The following is an 18,904-nucleotide window of genomic DNA, read 5'->3' on the forward strand; positions in this document are numbered from 1 at the left end:
CTTTAAATAATATAGTTTTACTGAGTTGGAGAATAGAGAAGAGGAGTGGGCTACAGATCAATACCTAGCTGCATCATGTGTTCCTAGAATATTCGTGAGAGAGTGAGGTGGACCTAGTAGATATTTATATCTAACTATTATACTTGTCGGCTATCAACTTGGCAACAGATGCCGTGGCTACATCATATAGCCAGCAATTGTACTATTAACCATGGCCCTAAGATCCATGGCTAATATAGTGAGCCAACAAATACAAAAGAGATACAAAGAGTGTACAACATAAATACAACTATGTATACAAGGCCACAAGTGTTGCCAATATTTTTGGTCATTGGTTGGACGATATTTCAAATAGGTTCAAAACGCTATTAAGGGTGGGAGCGCATGCCTTACTTTGGTCGCTTTGGCTATGTAGAAATGATTTTGTTTTTAATGGCAAAAATGCTTCTCCTTTGCAGGCTATTTTCCGTTGTACGCACTCGCTTCGTATGTGGTCTATACTACAACGAGCGGAGGTCCAACCGCTGTTCAAGGCGGTGTGTATGCGGTTGGAGCAGGTGGCTACGGAGGTTTTTACCCAACATGGGTGGCAGCATAACCTCCGGATCGGTTCATCTCACTTTTTTCGACATAGGCACAGTGTCGGTCTATAGGACTCTACTATTGCCGATTTGTCGGTTTTTGTTTTCTTCTGGTTGTCAGACTTTTGGTGTTCGGCTGTGTGCATCCTAGTTATGCAGAGACCGGGTGTTGCTCATAATGCTTTGTATCCACTTGATGCTACATTTTTGAGTTAATAAAATCGCCCTTTATCGAAAAAATGTATACAAGGCTCTGTGGGCCACCATACCACTAGGGTAGCAAATGCAGCACATCAACTAATTAGCTTTGGTAGGTAGCATTGAAAAATGGTCAGACATCATCACGAGTTGTATACGTCACGCAGTACATATTTTCATATTGTAAAGTTCAATCAGAAATCTATGGAGTTAAAAAAAATGCAAGCCTGTGGAGTTGATTTTGACGTCTCTAATTTGTTCAGAAATGAGAATTGTAATTTTTGGTTAACATCTAAATAATGATTGTGAAGCTGAGAACAAAACCGAAGCCATGAAAAAAAACATTCCTCATATTGGTGATGTCTCAATATTTTATAAGAAATATATCAGCCTAAAAAAACTTTAAAACTGAAGTCGGGACACCATTTTATCAACTAGGCAAAATTCTTGAAATTCAAAGTTTATCAACACTACATTGAAATATGAATTTTAAATTGAATGAGAAAAATACTTTCATGTTATTTTCTTTTTCCTAATATTTGTTACCGGCTCATTATTTGTAACAAAATGAACTTTGAACATCATTGACTAAGGCATATGTTTCTTAGGCCTAAAGACCACTTCTCTTGGACCAAGACACATAATAATTTGCTTATATTAATTTTACCGATGCACTCTCTCACATGCCAGTTCATACATACAGCCAATGAGAAAGCGGGCGTGCAACGTATTAATTCCTCAGTCATGGCACCAACGACAATGGCTCTCGATGCAACCAATGAAATGGTTGCATGTATGCACCTTTCCATAGCGAGGCCTTAGAAAACGGACATGTCTATGATCTTATGAGGCCTAATAAACCTGAATGGAGCGAGTATGTGTTAGGTAAGAGCTTCCACGTACTCATTTGTATGTCCCACAACCACATGCACTGACCGCGTCTTGTGTATGATCTTGATCCATTTATATTGACCACACAGGTGGTATTTTTTTTATAATTATTGTGTTGCTTAGATGTAATCCTTTTTTACTCTGCATATAATATTTCTCCCAAGTCAGGATTACTAAATGTTTGACCAAGAATATATGAAAAAATATCAACAATCACAATATCTACTATTAAAGGGGGGTTTTGCGGTAGTGATGGTTGGTTTGGTATGTCGCTTCGCTTCGCCTCCACCTTGTACGTCACTCCTGTGGTTTGGTCTTTTTCTCTCACGTCCTCATGTCCACCCTCCCCCCAGTTTTTTGTCCTTCATGACCCCATGACCCCCATCGCACAACACGTCGCTCTCTCCACCCACGCAACTGCCACCCCATCGTGCAAGTCTATGCGTGTTCCCCTCACGTCCCCATGTCCACCCTCCCCCGGTTTTTTCTAAGGCGGGATCTGCCGCCGCCAATCACTCAGACAACTCAAGGCATGGACGTAACCACCGCTTCATTCCCCGCATCAGTGCATATCCCAACAACATCATCGAGGCGAGATGTGATGATGCTTATCATCTTCATCATCCCCAGAAATGAAGTCAGCGAGCCCTCAGCTCAAGGGAACATATTAACAGTCAAAGGTCTCAGTTCTTTTCTCCCTGATCTTGCTGCTCCCCATGGCCTTTTCTCCTGTGAAGGTCGCCGTCCACCGTGAAGGTCGTCGGTGTCCTCCGTCTCCCACAAGATCGCCACGCTCGCCATCGGGAAAGACATAACCACCGCTGCTCTGTAAAGGTAGCCCGCAACTTCCTAAGTATCTTCTTTGGTATTGTACAGTGTACTCCATGGCATACATTGATAATTGTTTCTCCTCCATGTGTGCTCACATCAGCACCTCCACCACAATGTCATTAGAAGTGAATTATTGTGCGAATTATGTGCGAAGCAGGCTACAGGGACAACATTAGAGGTTTTACAACTACTATACATCCATGCACTAATCTGCCATCCAGGCGCGGGCAGGTGATCTACTGCCATAGGTTAGAAGGTATTTGACCAAACTGGCAACCACTATACATCCATGCACAAATCTTGCATTTAACAAATTTTGCGTTGAAAACGAAATATATCAGCTATTTGATTATTTAAGTACAAAACATCCATCATACCCGAGATGAGTATTTAGCAGCAGCAATACATATACAACACTTGGAAGAAAACACATAAGTTTGAAGCTGAAAGTTTAATGCTTAGCAAAGGCTTGCTGAACCTATTATTGATTTGAAGCAGCAACACAATAATTATTTAATTACAGAAGATTGTGCTACTTCCCACTGAAAGAAAGTGAGAAACCTATCCATTGTTGTATTTTTCAAGATGGTGTATATGCCTCCATCTAGATAAAATAAAATCGAACAAACAACTTGAAGAGTGCTTCCATGCTTCAGTACGAGAAGAAAACCGACCGAGCCTAACATTTTCTTCACGACAAAAGAAGCTTCAAATATTAAACCACGATGTAGTGCATCAAGTGAAGTTCCTAACTGGGCACTTCACCGCTATTGAACAAGTGTTTGAAAAATGTTAAGCAAGCATTTGGAAAATACTAAATGCGTATAGAAAAAGTGTCGATCATGTAATAAAAAAGTGATGAATTTTTTTATCATATATATATATATATATATATATATGTTAATCAAGCATTTTAAAGAATGTTTAACAAATATTTGCAAAATATTGAATGTGTATAGAAAAAATGTTGACCATGTATTAAAAAAGTGATGAATTTTTTTGACCATGTACATAAAATGTTAATAAATCATTTGAAAAATGTTAAATGCATTTAGAAAAAATGTTGACATTGTGTTAAAAAATGTTAATATTGCATTTGTAATGTTAAATATGCTTAGAAAAATGTTGACCATGTGTTAGAAAATATTAATCTTGTACTTGAATTTTTTTAGTCAAGCATTTGAAATTTCTTACAAGTGTGCATAAGAAAAATATTTACCATGCATGTATTCAAAACATGTGAATCATGTATTTGAAAAATGTTAATCAAGCATTTGAATAATGTTAAACATGTGAGTTGCAAGTGGACTCTGAAAGAGTTTTTCGCGGACGGCCTTCCTCCGGCATGCCATATCCACCTCTGCCATTTCATGTGACGGCATCTTCTCTATTAGTTCAAATACCTTTCCTTGGCCTTTCCCTTATGCGTCATAACTACTTCTTCTCATCAATTGTGCGAGTGTTATATCTTGCATTAAGCGAGACAGAAGAACCTCTCGCGTCGAACGCTACAGTATCTGGCCGGCCCACAAGTGCATATTTTTTAGAAAAAAAAGAGTTAAAATGGGTGCATGTGAGGGATCAATCCTGGGATCTCCTCATTGCTTCAAGGCACTGTTAGCCACTGCGCCAACATCGTGTCCATGTACAATACATAGGGTGCGACCTACTAGAAGGAAAAGAGCCGGGTTTCACACACTTTCCTTCTTCCCTTTTTCTTCTTTTTTAGTTTTCAATGCTTTTTTCGTTTTCTTTTGTTTCTTTTTTCTTCTCTGGTTTTTTGTTTTTTTATTATTTTGCAATTTTGTTTCGTTTTATTATTCATTTTTTTCTTTGATTTTTTGATTCTTTTTTTGTTTTAATTTTTTTTCTTTGTTTCTTTTTTGCTTGATTAACATTTTCAAATGCAATATTAACATTTTTTAACACAATGTCAACATTTTTTTCTAAATGCATTTAACATTTTTCAAATGCTTGATTGCCATTTTTATATACATGGTCAAAAAAATTCATCATGTTTTAATACATGGTCAACATTTTTTCTATACACATTTAACATTTTTCAAATACTTGTTAAACATTTTTTCAAATGCTTGATTAACATTTTTATATACCTGATAAAAAAATTCATCACTTTTTTAATAAATGATCGACATTTTTTCTATATGCATTTAGTATTTTCCAAATGCTTGCTTAACATTTTTCAAACACTTGTTCAATATTTTTTTTCAGATGCTCTATTCACTTGATATAAATACATGATCAAATTCATACACATTTTTTGTACAGATTTTTTGCACACGTGATAAACATTTTCTCTATACAAATTTAACATTTTATTAATGTTTAGTCAACATTTTTCAAATATTTTATGTAGAGTGATTTCTGTAATGTATTGATTTATAATATTTGGAGGTATAAAAAATAAAAAAAAGCAAACAACAACAAAAAAACATGAAAAAAAAGAAAACAAGGTTGTTGTTTCCCGTGCGCCTAGGCATGCCCAACTCGTGGTACCCTTCAACGATTGTTCCCTTGTCTCGCAGAATGCAGATATAGGGGTATCCCATCAATTGTGCTCGTTAGCTCTCCCTCTGTTTAGACGAAATCACTAGTTGAGAAGTACTCTTTGGAAAGGTCGGTTGCGACAAGTGTTGCACGGCATATGCACCGTTTGTCGCAACCTGCAAGCTTTCCCATTTTCGTAGATTCGTTTAATCAAAACATTTTATCTCTCAAACCATATGTCCAAATCTCGAACCGTTTTCATTGTTGGATTCCTCGTGTTGAGATCTTCAAAGCTAAATATCATGTTCATTGGTTTAAATGAACTTTTTTCACGAAAAAACCGAACAAAAAACCTGAAGCGGGAGCACGTTTTTTCTCTTTCCAAGAGGCATGACCGTGCCTCTCGCAGAAGCAAATCCGTGCCTCGTAGAAGGAAAAAACACGTTTTTTTTCCTTTCCGAGAGGCACTACTCACATAAGCAAATCCGTGCCTCCACGAGAAGTAAATCCATGCTTCTCGCGGGAGGAAAAAAACGTGTTTTATTCCTTTTCCGAGAGGCACGACCATGCCTCCCGCGGAAGCAACTCCGTGCCTCCTGGATAAGTAAATCCGTACCTCTCGTGGTAGGAAAAAAAGAAAACATTTTTTCTTTTACGAGAGACACGGCCATGCCTCTTTTGCTAGAGTCACGGCCGTGCCTCCCGCGTAAGCAAATCCATGCCTTCACGAGAAGTAAATGTGTACCTCTTGCGGAAGAGGAAAAATTTGTCTTTTCTTGCATCAAAATGTTTTTCCCCAAATTTTTTTAATCCAAAACCTAAGAAAAATCAGGGAAAACTAAAAAAAGACATCTGAATGTCGAAAATGCAAATAAAAACAAATCCGGAGGGAGCATCTAGAGTGCGACACGTGGCGGCAGCTGATAGCGTGCCAAGTGGCACGCTCCCAGCCCACCCCAAGTGACCCTTGCGGGGGCTCCCGAATGAGTACTCCGCTGCTAAGTAGTTCGTTGCTTAGAAATTTCCTCACCTTGAAATTCCTCAGTGACGAATTTGTAAAAATCGCTTATTCACCCCCCCCCCCCACTCTAGTCGATATAACGCACTTTCAGATCATCTCTTAATTAAGATAAAACAAGACTTTTCTTATGGTTTCTCTCTCCTCCACCGCAGCATTTATCACACATGACACTTCTAAGATAGCACAATTGTACATGCCCTAACAAACCAAATCAGCCTGCCAGGGACAAGCCAGAAGTACGTGTTGGTAGCGATAGTTCGTAACAGTGCATCGATCGGTGTAGAGAAGGCTCATAGGGAAATGAGTTCCGCCATTATCAAAAACCAAAAACAAATATGTGTATGTGTGTGGGTGTATGTGTAAGAGAGAGAGAGAGGGGGCGGGTAATATGGTAAGCATAGAAACTGTATTCTAAATAATCCTATCAACATTTGTAACATAAGAAGAGCTATAATTGACTCTCTTGGTTTGCTTTCACAATTTTTTTCAATTCCCATGCCAATTCTAGTTCATATATTTAAAAATAATTGGTTTTCCACCATTTAATTATCTCTGTCCTACAACCGCTATTTTGAGGCTTCAAACTCGGCGAGTACATTACCAACTTGAACAGCTGGTGGAGCTTTTGGAAAAGAGGTTGCAGCTTGATAACTATTTCACGATGTTAGCCGCTGATTATTTGTGTAGATATTCTTAGTAACACTAGAGGTTGAGTTGGGAGGCCATTGTAGTGTTCCGTTGTTATATTTTTGTAACTCTGACACTGTATTGCCTGGCAAGCTGCACTCTACAGAAAAGGTCAAGTTATAGAAAAGCTGAAGAATGTTTGCAAATGATGTTATACTGAATTGACATAGAACATATACTTACGACTATTACTTGCCCTCGTATTTTTTCTCTCTCCTTTGATGAAATTGTTACTACATTCGTTCCACATTAGTTGACACTCAAACGAATATATTTAGACGTATTTCAATGCTACATACATTTGTTTGAGCGTCAACTAATATGGAACGAAGGGCCTATATAGGCAACGCCTGTAGCACCCCTAGTTGTGCCAGGCCTAATGCACGATTAGGACAAGGCCGTCTACTGAAGGACAAGCCGATGAATGCATGGTTTTTTTTCAGCTATTTCTCACATTTTTATTCTAAATTTTGTCTATTTTTAGGACTGTTACAGTAAATATATTTATAAATAAATTTTACCCAAAAAATTGACATGCATTTCAGGAATTATTTGTATTTAAAAACAATTATCAACTATTTAAATTTATTTATAAATAAATTTTACCCAAAAAATTGACATGCATTTCAGGAATTATTTGTATTTAAAAACAATTATCAACTATTTAAAATTTTTATTTCAAAACATGTTTACAAGTATTTAAAATTTGTATAACGTGTATCTCAAACTGCTCACAGGGTATTCAAAAATATTTAGATTTGAAAATATATCCATTTTATTAAGTTGGTCAAAATATCATTATGTATACAAAATGTTCATTAGGTATTCAAAAAATTTTCACCTTGTTTCACTAAAATGTTCACCATAAAATTCAAACAATTCACCGTGTATTAAAAGTGTTTATCACACATAAACTATTTATACATCAAATAGTTCGAAAACAATTTATCAAGTGGCTGGATCATATCATTTGTTAAAATTATTCATCATTTGTTAAATAAATATTCACAATTTTTTAAAAAGAATTGACACAATTTTAATAAAATATTCATGTATTCTCAAAAAATGTTTATGCATTTTAAAAATGTCCTGAATTGTCCCGCTGACCCAGGCAAAATCATTAAATTTATTAATTATGTGTTGGGAGGCGATTTCTTCTCTTCAGCTTTTTAGTTAGTTTTTCTCGCAAAAAAACCTGGCTGTTTTTTCTATGATGCTAGATATGCCAAAAAATATTAAAACTCAACTTGTATTTCAGAAATTTGTTCAGTGCGTGTCTAAAAAATTCAGTGTATATTAAAATATGTTCACCGTATACTTCAAAATTTCACCATATACTGAAAATTGTTTGACGTGTATTAGAAAATTTTATTTTACAATTAATAATTTTCATCGTGTGATAAAAAGCTCAGCGTATATTGCAAATTTTCACTGTATATTAAAAAATTGTTTAGTTTCTATATAAATTGTGTTCATCATATATTAATGATTTCTTCACCATCTATTAAAATATTGTTAACCATGCATTAAAGAAAAAGAAAAAGAAAAAAATAATGAAATAACGGAAAGCAGAAAAACAAAACAAACAAAACACCAGAAAAGCCAAAATGATCATGAAAAAAGGCAAATGAAAAAGAGAGAAAACAAATAAATTGCAGCGAGCACATCGTGGTGCTGCCGTAAAACTGGCCGGTCCACCTCGGTCCTCTATGGAGAAGGCAAATAGGATCCACCTTACTACGGCGCCTATGTCTACGGGTTCCTATAGGGATTCCTCCCCACCGGTTTTGGGAATGTTCTAGAACCTTCCCAGACCTGGTTTTTTATTTTGTATTTCCTTTTTCTGTTTTACCTTTTCTGATTAATTATTTTCCTTTTTCTATTTTCTTTAATGTTCTGTTTTCTCTTTTTCTGAAATTTTTGTTTTTCTCTTTTCTTTAATGTTCTGTTTCTCATTTTTTTGAAATCATGAACACTTTTTTGAAATCAGGAACATTTTTATTTTTTCTTTTCTTTAATGTTCTGTTTCCCTTTTTTTAAATCGTGAACATTTTTTCAAATCATGAACATTTTTTTGAAATTGTGAACATTTTCCTTTTTCTCTTTTATTTAATGTTCTGTTTCTCTTTTTTGAAATCGTGAACATTTTTCTGAAATCGTGAACAGTTTTCCAAATCGTGAACATTTTATGAAATTATAAACATTTTTTGAATGAACAAACATTATTTTTGAAATTGTGAACATTTATCGAATACTTGAGAATTTATCATTTCCTGAAAAAACTTCAAATTGTGAATAATTTTTGAATTCACGTACAATTGGAAATTTTGTAACTTTTTCTGAAATACTAATTATTTTTAAAAACAAAATAAAGCTGAAAACAGAAAACAAAAGGATAAAAAAACAAGGGGTTCCCCGCCACGCACATGGGCCGACCCTCCCGTGGCTGTATAGGCGGTCCCCTATATATATCTTGCTCTAGCTGAGAGGGTAGAATCTGTCAGTAATCGAGCCAGCCCATTCGTGCACACTTGAAGGAAAGAGATTGAGCCGGTTTTTTCATTGCTTTTCCAGATTTTTTCCTTTTTTCCTTTTTTTTGATTAGCTTCCCTTCATTTTTCTCTCTTTTTTATTTTTCTTTATTTTTATTTGGTTTCCTTTTTCTTTCCATGGTTCTCATTGGTCTCTTTTCTTTCTTATTTTTCTTCATTTTACTTTGGTTTTGTTTGTTTGTTTTTCATCCAATTTTCTTCTTTTCTCTCGGGTTTCACTAGGTTTCTATACAATTTTTCCTATATATCTAATACATTTTTGTAATACAAGTTTTCTCAAATTCTTGATTAACATTTCTAAAGTAACAAAATAACATTTTTAATACATGATTCACATTTTTTACACATTTAACATTTTTTCAAATGATTAAACTTTTAAATACAATTGTAAAATTTCTTGAATACAAGGTTAACATTGCTTTTATACACAATGATAAATTAACAAAATACATGGTTAACATTTTTAGAAAACAAATTTAACATTTGTAATACATTGTCAACATTTTTAATATACAAATTTAATATTTTGAAATAACATTTTATCATTTTTTGACTAAATGGTCAACAAAATTCTATAAACATTCAACATTTTTCAAATACAAGTTTAATAAAAATTTAATATAAGTTCAACATTTTTCTATACACATTTAACATTTTTTATATCCAAGTTTAACCTTTGTAAAGTACATGGTCAAAAGTTTTTCTATACTCATTTAACATTTTTCAAAGACTCATTTAACATTTTTTAAGTACATTGCCAATATCTTTTCACAAAGATTGCATATATTTTTATGCATTTTTCGTATACATGAGAAATATTTTCTCTATAATTTGTTAACATTTTTGAAATGCTTGGTCAACATATTCAATGCTTTATGCAAAGTATTTTTGGAATATGTTTATATATGATATTTGGATGTATATAGTAAAATAAAAACTAAAACAACGAGCCAGTCGCCTTGTGCGAGTCTGGGACGGCCCATCTCGGTCTTTCCTCTATCCTGCTAGCCCGCAACCATGGCCCGACCCATTAAAACACGCACTGCAGTCGCTATTGCCAAGGTGCATTTGGTCGACGGTCAACAGTTGACCATTAGTCCGATCAAGCTTTGACTTTTGCAACATGAAGAAAAAAAAATCAAAATAAGGAATAATATATAAATAAGATTACTGATTTTATAAAGTTCAGGTTTTCACTGAAAAATTTCACATATGTTCAAAAAACTAAAAGAATGATGAATTTCCAAAAATATCACAATTTCAAAAAAAAACTCATCGATAATAGTAAAAATTTGAGGAATACAAAGAGATCGAGAATTTTTTAACATAAGTTCCCATTAGAAAAGTTCATGGATATGAAAACATTTCACTATTTGGAAAAGTTCGTCATTTGGAAAAGTTTGCAAAAATGAAAAAAAAACATTACAAATTGAAAAAAAATCAAAAAAGTGGGGAAAATGTTCACAGATTTGAAAAAGTTTCCAAAATTTTGAAAATACACGAATTTCTAAAAAGTTCACCAATAGGTGAATAAGTTGAAATTTTTTACAGAGAAGAATAGAAAATAAAACAAAGGGGAAATGAGAAACGAAATGAGAAAACCGGCAGGGAATAACCAGGAGAGAACTGCCTAGAAAAAATGCAGTAAAAATCATTGGGTAAAGGATCCCAAGAAACAAATGATTGGAAACAATTATACGTGGGCTGGCACATTTAAAAATATTGTGCAGTAGAGGGTGTGCGGTGGTTTGTGATTTGTAGTATATCCGACGTTGAGGCGCGGAATAGTGTCTGGTGTACTGCTTCCCTTAGGTGCGGTCCAACACGGCAGAAGGGCTGGCTCTCCAACGCATGTTTTTCTATTACTCTTTTTTTTGTTGCTAAATTGGGAAAATATTTTATATTTCGAAATTTTGAAAAATGTTGCTCATGCGTTCAAGAAATGCGTTCAAGAAATTGTAAAAACAATATTCGTGCAATTGAAATTAGTGCTAATATAACTAAACCCAAAATAAAATATACTTGACATTATTGTAAAATGTCTGTACAGTGTAACTAAAATGTTTTGATAATTAAAAAAATGTTTCATACCATTTGAGAAAAAGTTCATGAAATGTTTTGAAAACATTTGTACGAAGAAAAATATTTGTTTGTGTAGGTAAAAGATGTCTCTGATACCATTAAAGAAGGCTTAGCTTGGATTTGAATATTTGTTTATGTGTATTAAAAAATATGTCCAAAACATGTCTTTAGAAATTGTTAATCATTTATGTCCAAACTGTTAACAGTGTATAAAAATGCTTTAGATGTACAGGCAAAATTTGCATATAATTAACCTAGGAAATTCATAGCAGGAAAGACTAGCACCGATCAGCGAAAGCGATTAGTTGACAATAAAGTAAAACAATTGTGTGATAATTTACATATAAAAACATTCATACATATTTCAAAAGTTGTTGACTTTATTTTGAAAATGGTCATATAATTAAAAGTTGATAACCTATTTTTTAAAATTTTCGTCTGATTGAAAATAAGTGTTCACGGATTTTGATAAATGTTCTTGTGATTACAAAGATGTTCACATATTCTTTCAAAATAAATCCTATAGTTTCAAAATCTGTTCACATATTTTAGAAATTGTTTTGTATTATAAAAAGTGTTTGCATATTTAAAAAAATATAAATATTAAAACGTTTTCATGCATTTTTAAAATAGTATTAAAGTAATTACAATAAGTTTGTGTATTATAAAAGTGCCCATTTATTTTAATGAAATGGTAATCAAATATTACTAATTTTTCTATGTATTTTAAAATATTCATGCATTTTATCAGAAAGATGTTTATGTATTTTAAAGGTAAAAAGGAAAGCAAAAAAGAGAAAAAAAGTTAATAATAAAGAGCTAAAAGTGATAAACAGAAAAAAGAAAAAGGAACAAGAACACAAAGAAAACATGAAAATAATTATGAATAGATGTATACATAGAGACAACGCGTGTGGCTTTCTCAGGCCTACAAAACCAAGGTGTTTCTTGTATCCAAACAACTCCATGTGTTTTAGACTACGGTTTTTTCCTAGAAAACATGGTATTCTAGGAACCCTTTATAAATATACATCGAAACCAAACTAGACTTAAATGATTGCCAGATTAGCCATACTTTTGATTTAATTTAATATCTTTCCATTCCGTGTGGCCTGTAAATGTTTACCAGATTAGCGACATTTTCGTTTTAATGTATATCACTTTTTGGTGTGAGCCTGCACGCAACGCGACTGGACAAGCACCTTGTTGGGAAGTATTGGCTAGTAAATGTTTGATGCATGAGGCATGCTTTTGTTCAATTTCCATTATTTCATTCTTTGTGCGTCTTAATGCCCTGCTGGAGGACTTTTTTTTAACACAGTACGGTTGTTGGAGGACTATTGGATAGTAAATGTTTGCTAGATTAGCTACGTTTTGATATAATTTATATTTTTTTGATTCTCATGCGAGTGTTGGACCGAACGGATGGAACACGTGCCTTGCGAGGAGGCTATTAGCGGATAAAGGTTTTCCGGATTATTCATGTTTTTCGGTTTAATTTAAACGGCTTCATTCTCATGTAAGTCTTCACTCCAACGAATAACACAAGCGCCTCTCTCCCTCTAGATGAGGGGAGGGGACTTCTCTGAAAGCGAAAAATTTCACAATCTTCATCATGGCCTCTGTTCCAACAGAAACCCTAGGCCTAACCAGCACTACTCCACCCATTACCACACCATTGCTACCGTTCGGGCCCTGGGCGGACCTGCCGGCCGACCTCCTCCACCGCGTAGGTGACATCCTCCATGAACTCAAGTGCTACGCCAGTGCGCGGGGCACTTGTGGATCTTGGCGCCGCACGCTCACACCGCCAACCCCGTCGCTGCTCGTCGTCTTCAACAGTGCCATCGATGGACGCCCCGTCCCCAACATCGCCTTTGCTGATTCGCTCCCCGTGCGCCGCCCCTTGAGCTTGAGGCCCTCATGCTCAAGATCTCTTTGCCGGCACTCATGTGCGTGAGCAGGCTAGTCTCCAAGATTGTCTTTGATGTCAATACTTCAAGGCATGATTTCATCATCGTCGCCATGTTCGATGTCGACAGACTCGCCTGTATTGTCGGGGGAGACAAGCAGTGGACCATTCTCGACCCCGTCCGGCTCGATGGCAAGGACCACCTCGCCGATCTCATCTACCACGAAGAAGGCATGGTCTATTGCCTCACTCGGCGTGGAGACGTCTATGTGGTCCATCTGCCGAAGCGTCGTCACGGGCAGACCAGACCGAACCAGAATGCACTGCCGACCATGGTCGAGCCGCTTCAATCCTTAGCCCACCTTTTATTTGACCCCACCACTAGTTCTGCTCCGCCATACGACATGGTGGCGGGCTATACCAGCGCCAAACACCTCTTCTTCTACAAGGGAAACATGTACCAATTCCCGAGGAACGCGAGTTTCACACCCACTTTGCTGCTGCCAGCAGGTGGCCATCATCGTGTAGCGGAGACCGGACCGAACCCAAATGCACCGGTGGCCACAATCGAACCCCTGTTGTCATCAACCAACCTTCCGTTCGACCCCACTACTAGCTTTGCACCACCGTACGACACGATTTCAGGCTATACCAGCGCCAAGAACCTAGTCTCCTGCGAGGGTAACCTGTACCAAATCTGGAGGAACACAAGTTGCATGGTCACTCTGTCGCTCCCAGCAGGCGGTTGCTGCCGCGTAGGGGAGGATGAGATATTTGTTCTCAAGTATTATCCCCAGCGCCGCCCATGTTGGGATGCTGTGACTAACTTGGGGGGCTACTCTGTGTTTGTTGGGAGGAACAATGCGGTGTCGATGTATGCCAAAGGTGTTCCCGGCCTGAAGGGTGACTGTGTGTACTGGATCGGCGGGAGGGGTAGGGATCGGGGCATGGTCTTTGACATGGAAACCAAGAGGTCCACACCTTGCCTTCCCACTGTGGCTGGTGTCACTCCCGGGCCTCCAGGAAGCACAATCTGCTGGTACTTTCTGAGCGACAAGGTAGTGAATAACTGCAATGCAAATGCATGAAGAAGAGTTCAATCAAACCCAAAGCAAGGGTCCACAGTGAACACACACAACACAGGGCGTTGAACAATGATGGAGACTCATCGACATTGGTGGATGCGATTCTTGTCAGGCGTGAGCAAGAGTTTGATATGAATGCACTGAAGATCCGGCTGAGCGCAATTGCTTGCAGTGGCCAATAGTCCGCTCTAGTTTATACTACAATTTACTAAAATAATTTGCATGGGTAAGTTGTTGGTTTGTAGTCCATATCGTCTTTTGCCTCTTTGTTTTATGCAATGGAAGCTAAGCCTATGGCTGCCGGTTAATTATGTTCTGTACAATGGTTTGCTTCAGCACGTGTGTCTTAGTTGCTCTCTTGCTGTTTTTACAAGTGAAATCCTTCTTACTCAGCTTGTGATTTCACACGGGCTTTGGAGATATAAACATTATATTTCTAGGGAAGGTTTGGCTCATGATGCACTAGCTAGCACAAACGGCAGAATGGTTCTCAATCATTGCACGCTATATCTGATCTGATTCTTCCACCAAATGGGCTGTAATCTGCAGATGTGGTAATAAATCCTAGTAATATGTGTTACTAATAATTCTCGAAAAAAATATGTGATAGTAATCTGCAGATGTGATCATATTTCCCTGCAAAAACACTTGTAATCAGTTCTGTTAGTCGAGAAGAAATACAAGAAAACAGCATAAGTTGTGTATGTGCCAAGTCCGTGCGCGTCTCTTCTTCCTTCTCGTGTGCGTGTGCGTGCGTTTTCCTTCTTCCTTCTGGGAAAGCCCAACAGGGACAAGAGCACAAGACCCGAATGTGCCACCGGCCACCGTAGAGCCCATGCTACCCTCAACAAACATTCTGTTTGACCTAGCCACTAGTACTGCTCCGACATTTTACATGGTGTCAGGCTACAACTACGCCAATCACATCATCTTCTACGAGGGAAGCTTCCACCTAGTCTGGAGGAACACAAGCACTTTGTCGTTGCAGGAGGTCATGACTGTCGTGTAGAGGAGACTAGACGAGACCCAAATGGACCACTGCCATGGTCGAACCCTATCACTTTCATGGGTCGACGGGTAGGAGTTTGTGGATTGGTGGCAACATGACATAAGTTGTCTTGAACTCAAGATCTCCTGGCTCGAATACCATATCGAATTCATGCTCCAGCCAGTTGCTTCAAAAGTCCGAACTGATGAAGAGAGGCCGACAATATATTTCAACAACTTGTACAAAAAATAATTTTAAGACCCAACATCTTCTCAAACGCTGAAAGAAGAAGTTTCACTTTCTAGACTTTTCGAGCTCATGTTCCATAACAAGAATCGTGTCATCAATGTGTTTTAGAATGGAGAGGGCCCCATCAAATAGATGTGGCACAAGTCTTGTAATCTGGTCATCCTGTTTAGCACACTCAATTAGAATATAATGGTTGACATCAGAGAAAGTGGACCACCCTGATGGGGTCTCTTTTTTGTCTGGAAGTAAAGACCACGCCATCATTGACTTTTATAACCACACTATCTCTAGAGACGAGTTATTGGCCCACGCATGCGTTTTCTCGAAATAGTCCTTCTTTCTTAGGGTCTGTTGAAGAAAAGACTGGTTGACTTCGTCAATAACATTTGACTTTGTCATAGGCTTTCTTGAAGTCAATTTCACTAGTGCAAGTTCTATTAAAAACAGCAATGCTAGATATAGGTTTTTGTAATCTGAAAATATAAAAATAGCAAGGTAACTATTAATAAAAGTGAGCGTAAACGGTATTGCAATGCTAGGAAACAAGACCTAGGGTTCATACTTTCACTAGTACAAGTTCTCTCAACAATAATAACATAATTTGATCATATAACTATCCCTCAACATGCAACAAAGAGTCACTCCAAAGTCACTAATAGCGGAGAACAAACGAAGAGATTATTGTAGGGTACGAAACCACCTCAAAGTTATCCTTTCTGATCGATATATTCAAGAGTCTGTAGTAAAATAACACGAAGCTATTCTTTCCGTTCGATCTATCATAGAGTTCGTACTAGAATAACACCTTAAGACACAAATCAACCAAACCCTAATGTCACCTAGATACTCCAACATCACAAGATCCAACTATAATAGCAAAGCTCGCGATACATCAAGATCATGCCAAATCAAGAACACGAGAGAGAGAGAGAGAGAGAGAGATCAAACACATAGCTACTGGTACATACCCTCAGCCCCGAGGGTGAACTACTCCCTCCTCATCATGGAGATCGCCGGGATAATGAAGATGGCCACCGGTGAGGGATCCCCCCTCCGGCATGGTGCCGGAACGGGTCTAGATTGGTTTTCGGTGGCTACAGAGGCTTGCGGCGGCGGAACTCCCGATCTAGGTTATTTTCTGGAGGTTTTTGTATAAATAAGAGGTTTTGGCGTTGGGAACAAGTCAGGGGGATCTCCGGGCTGTCCACGAGGTAGGGGGGGCACCCAGGGGGTGGGCACACCTCCCACCCTCGTGGGCAGCCCGGGAATTTTCTGGCCCAACTCTTTTACTCCATGGCCTTCTTTTGATCAAAAAATAAGCTCCGTCAAGTTTCAGGTCTATTGGACTCCGTTTGGTTTTCCTTTTCTGCGTTACTCAAAAACAAGGAAAAAACAGAAATTGGCACTGGGCTCTGGGTTAATAGGTTAGTCCCAAAAATCATATAAAATAGCATATAAATGCATATAAAACATCCTAAAAGGATAATATAATAGCATGACTACTTCATAAATTATAGATACATTGGAGACGTATCACACCACCATCGAGGTCACTCATGTTTTATCGCCACCATTTTTCCATGATCCCAATAGCTACATGCGATGTGAACACCGCAACTGCACAACCATCCCTCGTTGTTAAGTCATCGTTCATAGTTTGTATCTCACTGTCGAAGTCAACAATCGGACCTTGAGAGGGACCATCACGAATAATTTTTGATGGTCACCACAATCCGCATCGAGTTCTTGCTCCTATGGCAATTCCATAGATCCACGTCTTCTTGCTCTTCTAATTTTGCTATTTTGCCTCTTTCTTTACCGGAGAGTTTTCCCCTAATTCCACATTTTTGTTGAGAGAGTTGTGCGTCTCGTGATTTGGGTCTACAACTGTGCTGTCTAAAACATAATTTCCGACGGAGGCCAGGGAGCGTTTGGTTACTGGATCTATCCGATGGTAGACGGTAGCTTGGGATGTCTTCAATCGGTTTGGATGGCGGTCATGTAATAGGATAGGTTTTTAGTTTCCTATCTTATATTTTTGCCTGCCGGTTGTGGCTTTCCTGTCGTGTTGCTTTTGCTCTTTGTGAGCTTTTTTTTTGCTTTTGAGACCTGAAGACCTTTGTAGAACATTTTGCTCTTATTAATAATATGGTCGTATGCATCATTCTGATGCTGAGGCCGGGGCCTGACCCCTTTTCAAAAAAAAAACAAGAGCATCTACAGTCGAGCGCCTTAAACTGGCCCCAAACGCCTGGGCGGACGGACTGGTCACTGACCGGACAAAAAAAGACGACCTAGTCGGGTGCCTCAAACCGGCCTCAAACGTCCGGATTGTCTAGCACCCCTCATATTCAACCCAAACCTAAGGCGGATACGGGGTGGCCCGGTCGCATCCGAGACATTAGCACCGCCCACGCTGATCCACCCGACCGCACTCCGTCCCCACAAAAAAACACTCCAAGCAAAACCCTAGCTCCACCACACTATCGCTTTGCTCTCCGTCTCTTCTCCTCCCACTCCCTAATCCCCATCGGTTCTCCTCCCCTCTCCTTCCACCCTAGCTCCACTACACTATCGCTCTGCTCTCCGTCTCTTCTCCTCCCACTCCCTAACCCTCCGGCCGCTGCTCCTCAAAGGCAACGATGGATGTTAGTGCCCGCTCCACCAGCGCCATGGACACGCACGCCTGAATCCAAGGCACGCGCCGCCCGCCACAATACGCAGCGGGCTAGGGAGAGGTCTGCAGCATCGAAGGCGCCACACAGTCCTCCTACCGCCGCCGCGAGTTGCCGGCGTTTCCCCATGAGGACGAGTGGCTGAACTATGGTGCTCTTTTCGTCTATGTTTGGATTATGTGGATAGCTATGTCCGGATTATGTAGATTTCTATGTCCGTTTGTTTTGTTGATGATATATGTAGTTTGTTTCACGTTGTATGCGTAGTATGGATATAGAGTACTAGATATAAGGATCATGGTTGTGGATGCAGCGATAGGGGTGGCCCGTTACTATCCACGGACGTGCCCGGGTGCTCCGTGGACGTATAGGGCGCTGGATTTGGTATGCCCGGCTTTAGATGCTCTAAATACTACCACCAATAACAGGAGCACAATTTCGGCTTAGTTATCCTCTTTAATCTACTCACCATCCCTGAAATTAAAGTTAGAAATCTATACAGCTGCCCATATGTATTATCTTTTATGCACATCTACAGTAATCACTTTCTGTGAAAATGTTTCTAACTAATTGCGTACCATTGCCACGGTGAAACCTAGACATTTATGCGTCTATCATTTTAGGTATACAATTGTGTGACTAAT

General features: G+C 38.3%; 2 pseudogenes; one reads left to right on the forward strand and one right to left on the reverse strand.

Moving 5' to 3' along the window:
- LOC125529887 (disease resistance protein Pik-2 pseudogene) overlaps window positions 1-18,904 on the reverse strand; it is a 257,570-nt pseudogene that overhangs the window by 129,785 nt on the left and 108,881 nt on the right.
- On the forward strand, window positions 12,967-14,351 carry LOC125541103 (uncharacterized; annotated as a pseudogene).

Source organism: Triticum urartu, chromosome 2A (genome assembly GCF_056163025.1).
Source record: "Triticum urartu cultivar PI428250 chromosome 2A, HENAU_Tu73, whole genome shotgun sequence".
Lineage (NCBI taxonomy): Eukaryota > Viridiplantae > Streptophyta > Magnoliopsida > Poales > Poaceae > Triticum > Triticum urartu.